Source organism: Castor canadensis, chromosome X, assembly GCF_047511655.1.
Source record: "Castor canadensis chromosome X, mCasCan1.hap1v2, whole genome shotgun sequence".
NCBI classification, from domain to species: Eukaryota; Metazoa; Chordata; class Mammalia; order Rodentia; family Castoridae; genus Castor; species Castor canadensis.
Genome location: NC_133405.1, coordinates 134,951,051 through 134,963,736, shown reverse-complemented (window position 1 = coordinate 134,963,736; position 12,686 = coordinate 134,951,051). Strand labels below are relative to the sequence as shown.

The 12,686-nt window shown below is 37.5% G+C and overlaps 1 protein-coding gene across 1 annotated transcript in view; it reads right to left on the bottom strand.

Moving 5' to 3' along the window:
• The window catches only part of Mid1 (midline 1), a 328,176-nt gene that overhangs the window by 208,924 nt on the left and 106,566 nt on the right, over positions 1 to 12,686 (bottom strand). The gene's annotated exons all lie outside the window — the stretch shown is intronic.

Here is a 12,686-nt window from a genome sequence, read left to right as displayed (position 1 = left end):
GGGACTGCCTACTGCCTGGTTTCCCCATCTGGTGAATCCATGCAATAGGGTTCTGTTACACGCAGCACGTGCAGTCCTGGCTGGAATACATTAAATATCTTGGCATATAAATTAGATGTGCATTTGTAATTATTTCTTTAAGATTGAGTCCAAATGGGAGTGCTCTGTCAAAATATTTTTGAAGTTATTGCAATGGCTTTACAGAAGATTCTTCAAAATTTGTATTTCAATCTGTAAGACATGAGATTTTCTTACTAAACTATGCTAGCATTGAATGTTTTTTAAAAAAACCTTTTATTAGGAGAAAGGGGACAAAATGGTATTGTATTATTTCATTTATATAATTCATAACTCAGGTGGTTATAAAATGTTTTTATTTCCTTTCTATCAATTGTCTATTCAAGTCATTTCCCCACTTTTGTGCCCAGAGTTTTGGTAATTTTCTTATTAGTTTGGACTCTTTATACAAGGATATTACTTTTTTTTTTTTTTTGCTATTTCTTACAAATATTTTTATTCTCTTTGAGCTTACTTTTTTATTTTGTTCTTAACAGTTTTGATCTTTCAGAAAGCAGAAAATTATGTTTACAAATATATCATTAGCTATTTTGTTATTTTGCCTACTATATTTACATTTAAACCATTCTTCTATATTTAGTGATCAAAAATGTAAAATCAATTTTTGTCTTTTTTATAGTTTAATTTTTTTCCAAGTGATTAAGTTTATATTTAGTTTATTGCATGAGATATGATTCAATATTTTTTTCCAAATAGCTAATTTTCCTCATAGTGATCTTGCCTGTTAAGTTCAGATATTATAGGAGAAAGACAATACCGCATGTGAAGCAAATCCCTGTCCCTTTCCCACCTTAGCACTTATGAATCCAGACAAGCACTTGGCAAACTATTGCACATGGGCTGAAACTGGCTTGCTGCTTGTTTTTATAAATAAAGTTTTATTGAAATGTAACCATGTAATTGGTTGAAATGATGTCTATAGGTGCTGCAATGGAGGAGTTGACTAGTTCCGACAAAGGTCATATGGCCTGCAAAGCCAAACATATTTAGCCTGTGGCTCTTTACAAAAAAAGTGTGCTGACCCCTGGCTCAGTGGATCCTTATTTGGTGGATGGGTTTAATATCAAGCAGAAGACAGAAGAACTAAGAGGGATAGGGAGCCACTGATGGAGACAGCTTGGGCCCTATTTGACAGAATGGAGCAAAGCCTCCTACTGGCCTCAGGCGAGTTCCATGGCCATGAAGCAGATGGGAAAACCAACAGCACGTATATGAACAAACACTATTGGAACCATTCTTATCTCCTGCTAGCTTTCCTAAAATTCCATGTGTCTCTCCTACAGAAGTCCACTTGCTCTTGTTATAGAAGCCTTTCTCTACCCTCCCTTTTCTCTAACAAGTCATACACCCCAAATTCTTGCTACTCCTTTGGGTTACACATCACTGAGCACCCCAGTGCTGCCCCTGCCTCCAAAAATAAGTAGATAAAATAAGTTTGCAGCCTCCAGTCACTGAACATAAGAAGGTAGAGAAAAAATTTTCCTCCTTAATACATTTTTTTTCTTTTTTGGTGGTTCTGGGGTTTGAACTCAGGGCCTTGCACTAGCTAGGCAGTGCTCTACCCCTTGAGCCACACCTCAGTTCTTGGTTTGTTTTTTTGAGACAAGATTTCACTATATACCCCAAGCTGGCTTTGAACTTGATATGTTGTCCAGGTTGGTCTCAAATTTGTGATCCTCCTGCCTCAGCCTCCCAAGAGCTGGGATTGTAGGTATGCACAACCACTCTCATCTTCCTAACACTTTTTTTCCTGGAGAAATCAACTTTTGTGAAGAGTAATTAAGAATTAGCCAAATAGAGTGGGAATGATCTCAGACAGAGAATGTTTTAGGGAGAGATTCCTACAAAGACAGAGACATAAGAAAGAAGAACATCTGAGGGCAAAGGAGTTGAAAGAAATTCACCAAGACCGGATTGTGTATTTGACAGGTCAGAGTGAAAAAACAAGGAGGTGGAGAAACAGGCAGAGGTTAGACCATGCTTATGTCTAACAGAGCCCACTTGAAATGCAGTGAGTCTTACTTAACCAAGAAGTGTTAGAATTGAGAAAGTACACACAGGAGTTCAAAAGCATGGTATAAACAAAATGCAAAAGATCTCATTAATAAATGCTAAAATATTGATTACATGTTGAAATAATAAGTTGGATAAATAGTGTTAATTAGAATATTATTAGAGTTAATTTGGCCTATTGTTTCTTTAAAAAAAATGTTGCTACCTGATTTTTTTGAGAGGGGAGGGTTACCAGGATATTGAACCTAGGGCTTTGAGCTTCCAAGGCAAGTTCTCTACCACTTGAGTTATGTCTCTAGTCCTTTTGCTCTGGTTGTTTTGGATATAGGGTCTCTTGTTTTGCCCAGGTAGGCCCGGGCCACGATTCTCCTGTGTTTTACAATTCATGTAAGGGGTGTGCCACCATGCCCAGTTTTTTTCTGTTGAGATAGGGTCTCACTGACCTGGAACTGCAAAACTCCCTATCTCAGTCTCCTGCACAGTTTTGGATGATAGGCACAAGCCACTGTGCCCAGCTGTTGGGTGAAACGGGGTCTCTCAAACTCCCTGCCTGGACTGATCTCCAACCTTGATCCTCCGGATCTCATCATTCCAAGTGGCTAGGATTACAGGTGTGAGTCACAGCACTACCTCACAATTTTAAATGACATACATGGCAGCATTATTTTTCAACTGGACAGTATTGCTCTATTCCAGAGAGGGCCTGGAAAACTAAGTCAGGACATGTTTGAGAGCAGTGTTGTATCCAAAAATGACATTGATGTGCGTCATCTCTATCAACAATTTTCATGTAACTGCATCCTGTCTAATGACCACTTTGCCTGGAACAAATAGGAGGCTGATCTTTGTCCATAATCAACTCAACCATTTTTTTTGAAAAGTCATCCCTAGTAGATTCCAACCTGTAGTAAGAAACCTTTCCTTTCTTATATATTTGATGCCCTCTTCTATATTTCAAGAAGCAAAGGGTGTTGGTCAGGTGTGATGGTGTATGCCTGTAATCCCAGCACTCAGGAAGCTGAGGCAAGAGGATCACAAGTTTGAAGCTAGCCTGGGCTACATAGAGAGACCCTGTCTTGAAAAAAACAAAAACCAACCAACTAACCAAACAAATGAAGCATAGAGGAGAGAACACCCCTAGGATCCCAGCAGCTGTCCTCCCATTTATGAGAGTTGGAACACTGGACTGGAGGCTCCTTTTCATTCAGAAATCTACCAGGTAGGTTTACTTTGCTGTTGTAATAATCTGTTACTTTCTCCAGAAAGTGGAAATAAAGTACCACAAAGGCTATTCTCAGTGGGTGAAAATGCTGACTTTATTCTACAGAGAGATGCTACTGCCAGCTCTTCATGGCTTGGTAGTAATCCATCCAAGGATCAACAATCAGGGGATGTTCCCGAAACTCAAGTGAGCCCAGACAAAACCATGAGGTACTGAGAGAGAATTCAAAAGAAGCTTGGAACAGGGGAATGGAGGATGAACTTTTTCCTAATTAACCATGAGCCCTCAGAGCAGACAGGGAAATAATTTATAAATGAATGTCTGTGTCCACTCAGCATCGATTTCTGTCAAAATTCTACTGTAAAGGAGTCTAATAAAATAAGTACAGCTCAAATATCTTTGCTCATGATTTGATGTGGTTGTTTAAAAACACATAAGACTCTTATGAGTTGATTGAAGGTTTTGGTCTCACTCTCCATAACTGGCGTAGTGTCTATGGGTACCCTGCCAGTGGTGGTTTGTTTTTGGAACTGTGGTTGGGAGACACTGACATTGGTCCAGGGAGATCCAAAACTGGATTTCTTCATGTCCCAGTTTTTGATGTTTGGGGCTGTATGTGCATTATAGGATGTTTAGTGACATTTCTGACTGGTAACCTCTGGGTGCCAGCAGCTTTAACCAGGCCACTGCGACTCTATACGAAGTCTCCATGTGCAATGGAAATGTTTTTGTAACATTAGTAGGAAAAGTGAATTTGTGTTATTTCAGTGTTATTTTTAATGCCATCTACAAGTGAATTTCTTTCCAATTATGAAGACAGGAAGTCATTTCCTTTATAAAGTCATTTCTTTAGATGACTAAGTAGCTTACAGTGCAGCATGCCTGTAATCCCAGTGTTTGGTAGGCTGATGTAGGGGGATTGCAAGGTCAAGGCCAGCCTGGGCTACATAGCAAGTTTGAGGCCAGGATGGGCTACATAAACTCTGTCTCAAAAAAAAAAGTAGCTTGCAAGACTGCACACAAACCACTGAGAACGTAGTGTTAGAAAACTGTCTTAAACATAAAATTCAGAACAGGCAGACTATCAAGCAGGAAAAAGAAATTAATTTAAACTCACGGGCAAGAGGAAAAGCAAACAGTCTAAAGTAGCCACTGTTGATGCAAGCAAAGGTTAGAGCAACACGGCTGTTTTCTAACAAAGTGTGAATCCCATCAGTGATGAAGTGTTATTCCCTCCTTAGGCACTTACGTCTTAGTGAGAACAGATTCAGGATCTTACTTCCATTTGCAACTCAAGGCTGGTAAATTGGACCCATGGAGAAGTGCAAAAAAATGCAGCTATTCAAAAAAGCATCCTAGTCTTCATTTAAGACTTAGACATATATTGAACAGGCCGTGTGCCAAACACCCCTTTAGCTGTGCTTACAGGTACAAAATAAGGAGCTGGCCTCTCCCAGTTTCCCAGCATCCCTCAAGACCCTCATTGCCTCTGTCCAACGCACATTGATGCCTTTCCATGATTGGTGAGTTAGCAATGGAGCGCTTGGGAATGGTTCTTTGGGGAGCTCAGAATTTAAACTTGGTTCTATTTAAAGAAGAAGGGGAAAATAGAAAAGATATTAAAAAAGCAAAACATCTGGAAGTCATCAATGACTTGCTTGTTTGTGTACCCAATACCAAGGTGCTACATTAACTTTAATATTGTAGTCAAGTGAACATTGATAGTTTGTTACAGCAGTTATTCTGCAAAAATCTGTAACCCAAAAGCTTGCATTTATTTTTCTATCACGGTCTCTCAAGTAGGTCTCTGAAGCCAGATTGTGTCATTGAGCAGAATCAAATAAAATCACAAAATGAAGTTACCTCTTTGCATAAAGAAAAGTGTCACGTAAGAAAAGCTCATACCTTGGCATAGAGTTTCAACATGGTTGCAATCAAGTCATTTGACAATTGTATAAGTAAATAAAATTGATCACATGGAGTATTCTGCCAAAAGTACATAGTTGCTATGATCTTTTTTAAATTAAAGATGTAAAGCTAAGTGTTCAAGTTCACAATGATTGAACTTGGGTTCCTGTGTGGGATGTGTGCATACAGTCAATATATGGGATAATTATATCACCCTGACTTAACACAAAGAGCATCTCTATCTCAAGGAAAAACTTTCTGATTTCCAACCGTGCAGAACTGTACCAGCTTGCCAAGAATGAGGAAATAAAAAACTCACTGGAAATAACGTTTGTTTGGTCACGTTAGCATTGAAGACGACTGTGGTTTAGAAATTTCTCTTTTTTTTAATTACAGCACGTAAACTATTTTGCCAACTCTCTTTGGGCAGCTTGATTTTCATCCTAGCTGACTGGCTTGAAAATGAAGCTGTCAAGAGTTCTATGTTGCAATTGTTTTTCTGAGAAGAATGTTTATTATGGTAGACCTTTAAAAATTGTGGAGAATCTATTCAGAAAGAAACATCTTCCAACTGAGTCAGATGAAGTTTTATTAGACAAAGTGAGGATCACATGAAAAGTTCTTTTTAATAATTTTAAAATGTACGTCATGACACTTTAATTACCTTACTTATTTGCCTTTAAGTACTCATGGTTATCAGAATCCATGAGCAAGTTATGTAAGTACTGCTGTGTTTTTTTGCAGGCAAATTCACGTTTGTGCCAATAAAATTCTTTCCTAATGCTCATTTAATCACCAGAAGTGTTAGTTGATAGTTATAAAAAATTGTACTGGATGGTTTACTACTTTTTGCTGTTAATCAGTATTGCAGATTGAATGAATGTGTCCCCCCAAATTTATGTGTTAAAGTCCTAACCCCAATGTGACTGTATTTTGGAGACAGGGTCTTAGTGGAAGTAATTAAGGTTTAATGAAGCTATAAAGGTGGGGCCTTTATCTGGTAGTATTAGTGTCCTTAAAAGAAGGGACATGAGAGAGTTTGGTCTGACTTTGGGGGGCATGCAGAAGACAGTCCATGTGAGATCATAGGAAGTAGACCCTGAACAGAAACTGAGTCATTGGGCACCTTAATCTTGGACTTTTCAGCCTCTAGAACTGTTGAAAGAATGAACTTTTGTTAAGTCATCTAGTCTGTGATATTTTGTTATGGTAGTCTGAGAACTGGCTAATACAATGTACAACACAATTTTGTACTGTTAATACATATTTTGGTTGGGACTTATCACTACATATATCAGAGTTCTGGGAGCAAGCACAAAGTTTGATTGGATTCAAGAAGAAAAGTAATAAAAACAAACAAACATGGCATTGGCATCTTTAATCTTTAAATAATATTTCTATTTTTTAAAAAATTATAGTTTTCAATACCCACTGAATTAATTATGATATTTAGCATATAGATTCTCACTAAGTAACAGTAAAATATAAGCAGATAGTCATTATGTTCATCATATCTAAAGTCAGATATTTAGCTATCGAAGGTGACATTTAATGCATCCTTTTTGTAACATGAAATGAAGGCAGTTGACAATTTACAAAACAATGTAAGATGCAGGCTGAGAATTTTAGTGGTGCTTTGAATTCTTTCTTCCAATACTTTTTTTTTTCATTTTAAACATGAAAAAGACTAAAAAGTGGGGTGAAAAGACCAAAAAGTAGACTGAAAGTTTCAAAAAGTTCTTCTTTCTTTCAAAATCAATACTCGATGACTGACTGCCATTTCTGTTTCATCTATAAGGTCTGATGAGTGGGACTGAGATTTATTCTATTAGAAACCATGGAAACAAATCCACTACCAAAACATACCTTGGAGAGCTGTTATAAGTTTTTGGTTGATAGACTAGTTATTGCCTGTTCACCAAGACCAAAACCATGACAGTTCCACATGAAAAGTAGATCAGAATGATGCTTTAAAAGCAATGCATGGTGGAGTGCGTTGCTCAGCCCCTTTCTCACCCAGTTCCTTGTCCAGTAGGCACAGTCATATCCATTTTTGAAGTGACTATAAAATCTTTCCTGTTTGTATTTTAGTTCTTCTACTTAATTGTGACATTTAAAGGTATATTTAGCTTTAAGCTTTACTTATTATGTCATTAACAGGTCAAAATTTTCTCATGACTTTTTTTTTCTAAAGAAAAACACAGTTCAATGAGAGCCCAGGGACTGCACATTGCTACTGTGTGGTGGGTGTTATCAAGGTATAAAAGGAATGGCCACATTCAAAATGGCCTCCCACCTTTCCTTTCACCAGGAGCTCTGCCTCCCTAGCCTTTATGGGCCTCTAGGCTCTTCTAAATGTTGTGATTTGCTTAGCTGAACCAGAAAAACTCCATCAAGCTGGCATGACACATGAAATATTAGGAAAAGTTATAACCAAATCCAAATGGCATTGTGCATATTATTGAAAACCGAGATGAGCTGAGAAATACTAAGCTCCTAGAATGAGAGAGAAAGGAAGGACAAAAGAAAAAGATTACAATTACCTCGCCACCTCTCCCTCAAGATTTTATTTCGTTTTGATTCTCAAAACATCATTACATTTAATTTGCTAAATCTTGTTAACCATTAAGTGGATGTTGGATAAGCTTTAATAGGAAATTTGAGACACGATTAAATCCCTTTGTTACTATGAAGTCAATGTAAATTTAATGGTACTCTGAGGTTAACATTTTCAAATCTTAAAAATTGAGATGAGAATGAAAACTGTGTCTAAGGGAGTAAATTGATTTCTCCCAGTATGCCACTACACTGTGGTACTAGGTCTGCTCTGAGAAATCCATGTTCCCTGGTTTGGAATTCTAGCCAGGTATTGCCACAAAAGAAACACAATACAATGAATGATAAAACACAGAAGTCACAATGAGGTAGACAAATATAGGCATTTCTCCTTTCTAGTAAATCTATTTGCAACTTTGACTTTCAAAAAATGATACAAAACATGACAGCGATTCTGCAACCTACTGAATGTATTGATCAGAGTCCACTATTATGTTATGAAAGTTCTGGAAAGTGGGATATTGTCACCTTGCTCAACAAATTCTGTCAATAACATTTAAAAGAGCTTTGTAAAGCCAATAGGGATGACCCTCATCCCGTTGATTACATAGAAGATAGTGAAGTTTCAAGAGTATCTTGAAGAAGCCAATGTGTTGTGGTGGAGAGAACCTGGGCTTTGGTGTCTCATGATTTCTACATTATTTGTGCCTCTTAGTAGCTGTGTGCTTTTGGGCAAGTTGCTTGACATCTGTAATACCTAGTTTCTTCTTTTGTTTCAAAAGTCCTGCTGCATAGATATTGTTAAGAAGATTAAATAAGATTATATGTACCCTCACCTCTATGGCTGGCACATAACAAAACTCAGGAAACATTGATTCCTTTTCTGTCAGTAACAGTAAGAGTTAATATTTATTGAGGGCATCTCAGCTAAGGTTCTGAACATTCTGTGAGCTTCATCTCATTTAATCTTTAAAATATCTCAAGTTGATACTGCTATTACCCCCAATTCATAGGGAGGATACTAAAGTCTAGGAAGGGTAGGGTCACTTACTCAGGAACGCAATCCCGCTGAGCTATAGAGCTAAGGTCCAGCTTCAAATCTTGTCTTATTCATTGTCCAAGTATGGCCCTACTGACCTATTTCCTAATGAGGGGAAACTCACTCCATTTGTTCATTGAATAAATACTGTTGAGCATTCACTATGTTTCAGGCACTTTACCACTTGCTGACTATGCCATAGTGAATAAAACAGACATGGCTCTCACACTTCTGCTCACCACCTAATCCAGGTTTTCTCAACTTGAATGCTATTAGCATTTGGGACTGGACAATTTCTTTGTAGTGAGAGGCTGCCCTGTGCTTTGTAAGATATTTAGCAGCATCTTTGGCTTCCACACACCAGATGGCAATAGCGACCCCCACTGTCCAAGTGTGCATCAGAAGTGTCTCCAGACATTATCAAATGTTTCCTGGGGGATGAAATGAAAAACACAGCTCCTGTGAATACAATATTAAGAGTCATGCCTGATATAATGGTGCACACCTGTAATACCAGCATGTGGGAGATAGGGACAGGAGGACTATTGAGTTCTAGCCCGCTTGGGCTACAAAGCAAGACCGTGTCTCAAAAATAAAAAAAAGTTTTGCACTTAAGAAATTGGTGAACCCCTATTCACCCTGGGGTTCTTCTTTAGTAATAGTCAAATGCTATAATGTAGAGTTAGGTAACTACCACCTCATAAAAATATTGCACGTTACCGTATTGAACACTTTCTTGGTGGAACTATCTCCAATTTGGAGAAGAATGTTGATCAAATTATCTCTATAGAAAAATATTTTATAATCAACTGATCTGAAATGAGTTGTTCCATAAATTTCTATGCTTTTCAAAATAAAGGATTTTAAATCTGTGGGGGCTCATAATATAGTTGGGGTAAGTACAGTGTTATAACTGAGTAGATGATTAAAGCATTGATTTGGGGGAAGTTCCAGTTAGTATCAAGGACTGCTAGATCCAACATTTCCATGCTTATCACAATAATTGCAGGCTGTAGGCAGTGCTATTAGTCCTTGCAGATTAACTATCATAATCCAGAATCTTCACAATGAAGATTTATTTCTTGCTCACACAACAATCTCACATGGATAATGCTGGGTTTTGAGATGGTGGGGAAGGTCTCCTCTACATGGGGACTCAGAGATAATCTTATGGTTCTGCCTTTCTTTAGTGACTTGGAGTTCTAGCCTTCACCATGAAAAGGGGAAGAGAGAATGTGGCGATTGTAATGAAATTTTAGAGATGATGACTAGAGTTCTGATATTCCACTGGTAAGAACTCATGGTCACCTGTCTACCAATAAACACAAGGGAAGCTGACAAAAGGAATCCAGCTGTATGTCCAGAAGGGCATGGGTACCATTTGGTGAAGATCTAGTCATACTTTGTCAATATGGTCAAAATCACTTTCATTATCCAAGAACCATGCATTGCCTAATTTCCTGATTTATAAAATTAGGATATTATATACTTCAGAAAGAATCTGTGAGGACAAATGAAAGATGTGTAAATTATGTTATTCCCAAATATTTTTGTGCTATGTGTGTATTTGATATCTGGAGACTAATACACTATGTTAATTTATAGTCCCATTATAAATAGGCAGATTCTTAATCCGTGGCAGACATCATAGCGTGGTGAACTCATTACCATTCGTTAAGAGGACAATGTGTTTTGCATGCATCCAGAGTTCATGTCCTCCAGAGATGGTGTAATATCTTCTTTTGCTCTCAATGTGTGAATTATTAAAAATAAGCTGGCTACAATGTCATCATTTTTGATTCTATCAAAAATGAAGGCAGAGACAGGACTGCTTCCAATCTGTGAAGTTATTTAGCATTTAATATTCCCTTTGGGAAATCAATATGGTTTGGGGGAGATTATTTATATACCACTAGTCAAGTGTGGTTTAAATAAAGCACCATGTTGTTAGAGCTATGTGAATGAATCTTTCAATGTCAAGACCTTACTATTGAATAAAGAAATATAATCATAAATCAGCTAAGGGGAAAATGGTTAGTGGAAATTATCTGATCATCTTCCTGATAAAGATGAATAGATTCTGTTGTTTTTAGTGTTTATTCAAATCACAAACATGAATGTCTAGGCATTGTATGCCACCAGTTTAACGTTTATTACTTACTGAAAATGTGTATTCTATGAAACTAATTTTATTTTGGGGGAGTGAAATGTGGGCTGGTGGTTCAGACAAGTATAAATAATTCCTGTTTTTTAAAACCAGTTAAGTAAAAAGGAATTAACTCAATGATGACAGAATAACTCCTGCTCTTGAACACTAAGGGTGCATTCTGCAAAATTCAGGTTATGAATCAATTCCTTCTCAGCTTGATGGAAGTTCCAAGCAGAAGGGTTCACAGGCCATAGGATAAAGGCAAACCACTGATACTGCTATTCATTTGTTAGTTTCTTCCTAGAAATTAACTGGAATCCTGACTCTTATTAGGGAGAAAACAGAAATTCTGGGGAGAAATAAGGCGAAAGTGCAACTAAAGAGGTTGACTCTTCCAAGTGCCAAGGGCATTTTGGATTGTGAGAACCTGCAAGTTCAATTTGAGTAGAGTGCACTGGCTTTCCCTTTCTCCATTGAGCTAGGCCTCAGGGACAATGGATGAGCACCACTTCACACAAATAGAACATGGATCCAGAGGCTCAAATTCACTGAGCATTATTAAATTTACAGAGAGAATTTAATCATTATTAAATTTACTCTGATATTATTCACTATAAAATGTAATTAGTGCATTTTCCCTAGAGCCAGTGAAAAACACTTTGACTTAAGAAAATTATTTTCACATATTTAGATCGAATGATATGAAATTGTCAATATTTAACCATTTTGACCAACAAAATTTTGCCCTTTTAAAAGGGTATCCTTACGATTTAGCTTTCTAGGGCATACACTGTTTTTTTTGGTATAACTGGGGTTTGAACTCAGAGCCTTGCACTAGCTAGAAAGGTGTTCTACTACTTGAGCAATGCCCCCAGCCCTTTTGCTTTAGTTATTTTTTTAGGTAAGATCTTTCATTTTTTTGCTTGGGCTGCCCTGGAATGCAGTCCTCCTACTTATGCTTCCCTTGTAGCTGGAATATTAGGTACTCAACACCTTATCCAGCATTTTTGTTGAGATGGGGATCTTGCTAACGTTTTACTTGGACTGGCTTCGAATTGCAGTCCTCTTGATCTCTACCTCTTGAATAGTTGGAATTATAGGTGTTAAGCCACTATGCCCAGTCCAGAATATATCCTCTGTATAAAGTAATGTATATTCTACTGAGAAACCCTACAATAAATCTAGTGGGGAAATAATTCAAAGGGTGTTATTTCCAGTTAATTTGAAATCTCCAACATTCTGGCTTCCAATACTCTTAGGCATGAGGACTCAAGTTTTTAACCTGAAGGCTGACATTTTCCAACAATTAATTAATTGATTTTGTCAATATGCATAGCAACAGCAAAAACCAAAAAGGCAGGTCAGTCATTGGCTTCACAAAAGAAAAAGCAATAGCTAGCTGATGGTACCTTTCCTTTCCCACTGTTAGAAGCTTGTGTGGCAATGAACTGTATGGCTAATACTATGAGTCCCAGCCATTTTTTTTTTGTTGTTGATACTTTGGAGAGACAAACAGCAGGCTTCGGGTGGGTTCCTCAAGTTTTGCCCTTCTTGGCTCATTTGTCAAAGAAAAAATTTGGTGACTTGACAAGTTTCTAGAAGTAGATGAAAATGATTTGAGTGAAGGCAGCCAGAGGCAGTTAGCAAATTCTGACCACCATCATAGTTGTCACCCACTGAAATTTAAACTCAAGTCCAAATTTATACAAGTGGATTCACTT